Source organism: Chenopodium album, chromosome 11 (genome assembly GCF_948465745.1).
Source record: "Chenopodium album chromosome 11, dcCheAlbu1.1, whole genome shotgun sequence".
Classification (NCBI taxonomy): domain Eukaryota; kingdom Viridiplantae; phylum Streptophyta; class Magnoliopsida; order Caryophyllales; family Amaranthaceae; genus Chenopodium; species Chenopodium album.
Genome location: NC_137844.1, coordinates 43,203,805 through 43,212,539, shown reverse-complemented (window position 1 = coordinate 43,212,539; position 8,735 = coordinate 43,203,805).

The window sequence follows — 8,735 nt, the reverse complement described above, 5'->3', positions numbered from 1 at the left end:
TGTATATAACTTGGGGTTGTGTGTGTATATGGTGTGTGTGCAGACACAAGCAACAGAAAATGCAAAAGCAAAAATTTTCCGTCATTTTTGTCATGAGACGAGTGGAAGGTACCGACTTTCTCCCGAAAAAGAAAGACGTGAAAAATGAAGTTTTGTTTTCGAACTTCCCTTGATAAAAAAATTTGAAAAAGTTTTTGAACTTCCCCAAAAGAAAAGACATGAAAAAGGGAAGAAGTTTTGAACTTCCTCGTTGAGCAAGACAAAAATGAATCGCATGAGTTAAATTTCTTGTCTTGAAAATAATGTATGCATGATGCATGTTCTTAGGCCAGGAGGCTAAGGACAATTACATCATGTGACACGATAGATGAATGAACTTAGGTCATGGAGCTAAGCGTCATATATGGTGTAAAGAAGCGATCTTGAACGTCACTTAGGTCTGGAAGCTAAGCACGTATATAGATGAAGTGATTGATGAGTGTTGCATAATGAATGTTGCTTAGGTCAAGGAGCTAAGCACGATATACTTTGTATGATTAAAAATCATTGATATATAAATGTTGCTCAGCACATTATGCGATGCGTGAAACAATGAACATTGCTTAGGTTAGGAAGCTAAGAAAGTATACAATGTTTCTTATAATGAATGTTGTCCTGAAAGACAACGAAACATGCACAGTGTTGAAACAAGATTCCATGATAAAGGGTCCCTAAGGTAAAGATGATATGGCTATGTATGTGTGAAAGAAGTGTGTGAAAGTGATACCAAGGTGAGGCTGCAAAGGCTATGGTGAGGGAAATAGATGTGAGAAGAGTCGAAATGGTGACCCTTTAGGCTAGGTAGGATAAATGATGTGGGTTCAAGACCCCAAGTCTATCTCTAGATAGATAGGGTCTTAGGGGTAAGCATTGGATATTCTTCAATTCGATCATGCACATGAATGTGAATGTGGCCGCACCTCGATATGAGGTTGCCTACGTATCCGTTAGGAATCAGGCCGAACGTAGCTCTAACCGAACTTTGCACAAGTGTATGTACACCTCAAAGAGGTCTTTCAAGGGTTGTATTTGTTAAGCTGATGGTTTAAAGAAGAAAAGGGTACAAGGCTCAAGACCCGAGAGAATCTCCAAGATGTGTAATTGTGAATTTGAAAATTTTGAATTTTGCAAGTTTATTTTCATTTTTTTTATTCTTTTGAATCAATGCAGGCAATCTCAGATCATGCGGTCCATCACTCACTTAGCATTCATGTTTCTCAGGCACGGTACCAATCACTCGATAAGAGACGCAATTTGAGACGTGTTCGTATCAAAGACATTGGAACACTTGCCTTTAGACATTGTTTTATTGTTGCTTTGCTGCCCCCTTTTTTTTTTACTTGCTTTTTGAATGTTATAAAATTACACATCTTCCAATCACAGGGTTAAGTGAATGTGGGTTGAAGAAATGAAAGCCAAACGTTAGACAAGGCTCAAAGTGGTTGATGAAGAAATGGAATGTGTTTGAACGGTTAACAGGGAATGATAGGATTGCAAAGGTGACTCAAGTCATTGGTGTACCTTGAGTTTAATTCGGTAATTGATTTTGATTTTGATTTTTTTTTAAATGAATGAATGAAAAATGCTATAAAGGAAATTGCTCATTTTATTAATGGAAAAGGTGAACGAAACATATTAAACATATAAAAATTCGAAATGGAAAACCTATGCTAGACATGAATGGGGGAATGGAGATGAATGATAAAGAAAAAAAAAAGAAATCATGAAATCTTGTACGAAGGATTTGCTGTGCGCCTTGTGTTCATTACTTCTTGCCGCCTGGAGGGACAGGAAGTTTGTTTGCATCCACCAAGTCTTGAATGACGTCCTTCAAATTCCAACATTGCTCCGTAGTGTGGCCCCTTCCTTGATGGTACTTGCAATGGGCATTGGGATTCCATTTGGCGCTCCTTTCTTCAGGTTTTGGCTCTGGAAATGGCCCAATAAGTGTGATCAAGCCTTGACCGTAAAGGCGATCAAAGGTCGCATCATAAGTCATTCCTAAAGGAGTGTAAGTTCTTTTCTTCTTGGGCAATGGAGCATTAAGAGCTAACACTTCATTTAGATCAACTTGGCTTATATTGCTGGTAGTGTTTTCGTGCTTAGAAGACGAAGAAGAAGGATGGTCGTTCTTCTTGTTTTTCCAAGTGTTATTATTGTTACTACCAGCAGTCTTTATTAGCTCATCCTCGATATTGATGCCGATGTCATATACAGCTTCGATAGTGTTCAGTGGAAGAAATTTGAGATGGTCCCTATACTTGTGAGTCAGATTTTGAATAAAGAGGCGAACCATCTCTCTTTCTTTGGGAGGATCTACCAAGAGTGAAGTCGTTTCCCTCCACCTGTTCAGATAAGCGGTGAAGCCTTCATTCTCTTTCTGTTTGAGAATGGAGAGTTCACGTTCAGAAGTTTTAGTTTGAATGTTACACTTGTAACGATTCATGAAACTGTCGGTGACATCTTGCCAAGTCGCAGTACGCTTGGCATCTAGGGAATAAAACCATTGTTGGCAAGCATGTTCTAAGGAGAGAGGGAACATCGTAGGGAAGAGTGTTACGTCCAATCCCTTGAGAGCCATGGTTGCAGAGAACGCCTTCAAATGGAATATTGGATTGTCAGTAGGTTTGAACTTTGGAATATCAATAGTGGAGAACTTTTCAGGGAGCCTGTCTTTCATATCCTAAGGAGTGGGAGGTTGTTCCACATAAGTGAAATCCTCATAATCTTACTCATTTGTTCCCTCAATTTGTCAAGGGTAGAAACAGTGACCTTGTTTTGTTCCATGATAGTGACCCTAGTGGTAAGTCCATCATGGTAGACAGTGCCTCGATGGATTTGTTGATGTTCTCAATATCTTCCTTAGTGGCCATTGAAAGGTGATAAGTAGTGTGGAGATGGCGAAGTTCTCTTTGAACGCCTCTTGGATTTAAGAGATTGTTGCGGTAATGACTCAAACCGTATTAATCTACTCCTGCTCCTTGACCAAGTACTGTGAAATAAAACAATTCACTTTATTGTTTGACTCATTGCTCAAGATAGGAAAGGAAGGGAAAAAATAGACATTTGAAAATAGGTGAGAATAAACTCCACTCATTTTTTTATTATGACGAAAAAAAAGTGCATGAACCTAGTATACGATCATAAACGAAATGGTGCACGACTCGAGTCGGAACATAAAGAAAGTGTGTGGACTATACTTGACTCGTGAGTGATTAAGTGATGTTATAAGACTCGTGGTATGATCGTATGGCTAGACATGTGAACAATAACCAAAATGACTGACACGTGGACCAAATTAGCATGGAAGACCAAAATAGGGGCTGACTGGGCTTAAAATTGGGCACCGTGTCGCGGCGCAACTGTCGTGTCACGGCAAACCTGCACTGTGGCGCGGTACAGGCCGCCGTGACACGGTACTGATTGCCGTGACGCGGCGTTTTTTGCCGTGTCAAGGTAATCAGTTCCAGTTTTTTTTTTTTTTTAGAGTTTGTGCTATTACTAAGTGAGTACGGTCCATTGGCAATCGTTATTCATAAAATAATCCACCATAGACAAAGAAAGATCTTTAAGGTTAGGATCAAAACGACCAAATATACACACATAGGACATGTAGGCACAATGATGCAAAGAATAGTTCGCAACCTAAGGTCCAGTTCTATATTCCACTATGGTCTGGTTTTATTTGGAGTCAAAAGGGTACCATGGTTAAGAGTTTGGACGCGTTAGCAAGGCAACCTCCCTTGAGGGTGTATGCCAACGGGCGGCTCCACGAGTTCGTGATGAAATTGAACTCGACTCCATGGTTTGGGTGGATTTAAAAACTCGGATGAACCCTTATCGCCATGAGCGTTTTGGGGTTAATAGAGCTTAAATCCCCCGGGGCTAAGACGTATGTAGAACACACACGTTTTTTCAGAAAAATCGAAGGAAGCTGACTGTGAGAAGAGAAATAAGCCACTGGAAGATTTCAAGACTGCCGCGACACGGAAAAATTTACCGTGTCACGGTGCTAAACACCGCGTGACAGTGCCCAGCGCCGTGACACGACAAGCTCTACCGTTGCGCGGCAGTTAGGAAATCTGACCGGTGCCTCTGTTTTCTTCGTTCACGACCAAGTTATCCAATTTTTCCTATAGGACAGACCTGAGATACGACGTTAAAACGTCTATGCATATGCAAAAATTCCAAATTAATCACAAGAATACTTTTCAAGAATCTTTCAAGTCTCATCCACTCATCTTAATTAAATACCGATCACTCAAATCGATAAATAACCAAGAATCCTCCCTAGCGGAGTCGCCAAATGGTAGGCGTCGCTCGAAGTGCGCCTACTTTAAAGCATATGGTGAATATGTTTGGCACTCATAGGAAGTGGGAATTGACATATACGATTAGGGACAAGGAAAGTAGGGAGCCGCCAACAAGTTTTTAAGGAACTTGTAAACCGTTCACGGATCATAAAAAGCAACCACGAATAAGGGACAACGATAGGCAATAACGATTGACCCGTGAAGGTTACACCCCATTCATAATCCATGAGATTACTAACTCCGTATGGTTCGGAACCACGAAAGGAGGATCGGGGATGATGGTACGAAGTGAGTCATGGAGTCACATTCGCCAGTATTGGCCTCTACTCGATTCTTATAGTGAAAAGTGATTCCTGCGATCTCAAAGGCATACAAACAAAAATTCAATTTGCTCCAAACTATTATTAAGCTAAATTGGTTGAATATTAATGCAACATATAATTTAAAATATCGTGATCACTGGAATTAATAACAAGATTAAAAAGGAACCTAAGCCGGTCGTCCAAGTTATCTTATTAGGCGTGAGTTTCAATTACATATTCCCTTTAAACATGCAATATGGTGATCAATAAATAATAATAGAATAAGCATTAACATTGAAAGCAATTTTAACAATAATAGCGTTAGTCAAATCGAATATAAAATAACCTAATTATGATACTAGCAATATGAATAAAAATAAGTAATTAAATTAATTAATTACTCACATTCTGCGCGCTCCTTTAAATTGCTACATCATGAATAAATTGTTAGCAACTTCAATAAAAATTTAAATCAAATGAAAAATAAATTAAATAAATGTAGAGTTGATTTGGTCTAAACCCTCAGTTATTTGTACCTTTCACGCCTTGGTTTAAGGACGGAACCTCGGGTTAAGTATGGACTCCTTGGAGTGCTTAAGGGAAGAATGGTGTAATTAGGAATATAGGTTTAAGGCTTGGAATAGGAGAGAGAGAGAAGAGAATGATTTTTGGTGTAAAAGAGGGGAAAAGAGAATGATTTGATGCCCCGAACTGCAGAAAGGAGGGTCTTATTTATAGGGAAAATGAGCAGGGGGAACACACGGAACCCTAAAAAGATAAAAACCCTAAAAATTAACACCGCGACACGGCATAGAACACCGTGACACGGTGCCAGGCACCGTCAAATGGGGAAAAGTCCCGTGACGCGGGGAAAATTGGAGCGACGCGGGACATATTTGACCTACGGGAAGTGAAAACGCGTGAAGGGTTTACGCGGAAAAGACACGAGAAAATTCCGTGACACGGCACACGTACCTTGACACGGCAGTTTCTACCGTGGCACGGTATAGTACACCGTGTCACGATAAAAAAAGTGCGCGGAAATTACACGGAACAGCCCTGTGTCACTAACTGGGCATCGTGACACGAGAAATTGTACCGTGACGCGGTGCAAAATCCCGTGGCGCGGCAATATTCCCGTGACACGGTGGATTAAAAACATGGAAAAATGCACCGTGACACGTTGTAAATTACCTTGTCACGACACCAGGCACCGTGCCACGTCATCAGGCGCCGTGACACGGTGCTTTTACACCGTGCACGGTAATTCCAGTTTTTTACCTGTTTGTAAAATCATCATAACTTTAATCCGTAACTTGGAATAAGGCATATAAAATGTCATTGGAAATATTATCAAGTCTACTTTCCAACCCAATTGGAATCAGGTCAAAATGATTTGTAAATTTTAAGATATGGCCGTTTTAGTGGAAGGGTGTCGGTTTTTATAATTCCCCGTATTTTTAAATATTTTATAAATGAGAATTTATTTTATTTATAATATTTATTTGTATTTTTCCGGATTTTATTTTAAAAAGTTTAAAATTATTAATTTGGGTCGGAAATTATATTAGTACAAATTATTTTATGAGTTTTCATTCTACAATATATGCCATACAAACAAAGCCTAGTCCATTTCATTTACCTAATTGGCTCATTAATTTTATGAGGCCCAATACTCCTACTTACCCTATAACTCTCTCCCCTATAAATACTCCATACATCCCCAAAATTTTCCCCATACAAAAGGTTAGTCTTATTTTATCCTTTGTTTTATTAATTTGTGTAATTATAATTATTGATTTATGGGTTTTGATTTTATTGTTTGAAATTAATTTAATTAGTATCAAATTGTATTTTGATGATTAAACTTTATAATTTCAGATTTTATAAATTTCATAATTTTCAGATTTTGTAAAATTTTATAACCTAGGGTTTTTAATTATTGAAAATCACGATTTTAGGGTTTTTACGAACAATTGATTTAGGGCTTTTATAGTAATGATGTTTGAAATTTTGGTGATTATAAATACTGATTAGTTTAACTTAATCCTAGAATATTTTGAACACGTAAATTCGTGTTTTAATTCTTAGATTTCCATTCGTTAATATTAATCCCGTTTTGATCTCGATTAGGTTCTGAACTCATCCGATTTTTAATAAAAAAAAAAGTAGTGTTTTCCATGTGAAAACAATGTTTTAAGAAAGACTCACTACCAAAGGTAGTGAGCACCACCCTCTCGTGGCCAAATTCAGCCTCTAAATATGATCTTCGGGCAGTTTTTGATTTTTAACGAAGTTTTTTTTATGCTTTAAATTTTATCCTTGAGCTTTAAAGGGTTTTTGATTAGTTTAAAATGCTGGAATTTTATTTAAAGTAGTATAATTGTGATTTTAATGAAAGGGTGTGATTACCCATTAAAAAGGAGTTTAATTAGGGGTTTTTAAATAATTTTCAGATTTTTTTTAAGTAGTCTAAAATAAATTTAAGTTGCTGGAAATTGTGTATACAAGGAGAATTAATGTAGTATTATTGTCCCTTTATGTAGGAGACTTGATTCGGGAATTGTTGTAGTGTAATCGGCTATTTTAAGGGCTTATTTGAGGAAGTGATTATTCCTTAGGAGACTTTTGAGTGATTAAAAGTGGCACAAAGGATTGTTTATACGAGGTACGTACATGTCTACTTCGTTGTAAGTAGTATAATGTTTAGGTACCAAAAAGAAAGAACTTAGTTTTATGTTTAGAGAACACTTGGATGGAAATTGTTTGGTTATACATTTAATTAATTCATGTGCTTATGTTTATGAGACATATTTTGGTGAATTGATTATGTTTGTATGGAATTATGGATGCAAGCATGTTGAATGGATTAATTGTTTGTATGGAATATTGATACAAGCATATTTTTATTGGATTGGTTTATTAACTACATTTGGATTATTGAAGGATTGGAGTTGAATGGTTTAAGTGGAATGAATTTATTAATTATTCCACAAGGTTATTATTATTTTATTTATTACTCAAGCATGACTTGTTAGTATGTTGAGTAGAAGTGGATTAAGCCGAAATGGCTAGGTGGGTTGACTATGTTCAACAATTTTGGATAATTTGGAAGTTTAAAGGAATTAAAGGTCAATTTGTGATGTGATCACCGTTGTCCTAAATAAGATTAAAAGTGAATTGATGTATGATTGTTATGTATGGTCTACTTGAATGAGTCGGCTATTAATTAAAATTGTAATCACGTAAAGTGAAACAAGGATGAACAATAAAACTCTGGAAAGTGTGCACTTCTAGAGTATTGACAATTATGGGTTGGGGTACACGGTGGTAGCCCGTGGCTTTCCGAGGCTTGTTTGATCAACATGTCCTCTTCTCTTTTGGTATTTACATTTTTATTTTATAATGAAAGTTAGATGGGATCCTAGACTAACTTTGTGAGAATGGAGTCACGCCCATTCTTACATTGCGCTAAACTTTTATTTTAAATGGTCATTTGGGACCAAAATGATTTGGTGGGTTGGACAACCTCGTCTATTGCTTACTCCAAATTAAATTAATCAAAGTCAAGTGTTTGGAATTGGTTACTAAGTATGTTGAGTCAATTGAATTGTTTAAGTGTGGAGTCTTGATTAATGAATTCGTTTTGTATGTTTATTTACTTTAATTAATTGAGCATGTTAGGTTTTGTACGTTGTAGCTTGTATGTACTCAGCTTTTCTGATTGTGTGCTTTTGTGTGTGTTTTCTTTTGGTCATGGCCTTGGCCTTTCAATGACCTTGTGATGATCCAATTATTACACTTGTATTATTGGGGAGCAGTATTGCACAGGTTAGCTTGATGATGTGAGGTTCGGGGATTTGACATACGCATTGTCAAGGGATTGGTGTGATTGAGAGTATTCGTTCTTTGTGTTGAACTTATCTATGTTTTACTATTTCAATTATGTTTTAGGATTTTAAATATTAGTTTGGTTTAACAAGGGCCTTTATGGTTCCAATTTGTAAGCTTTGACTTATTGGTTTTCTAAATTATATTATTTTAAGATTTAAGTTGGATTTCCGCTGCAATACTTTGATAA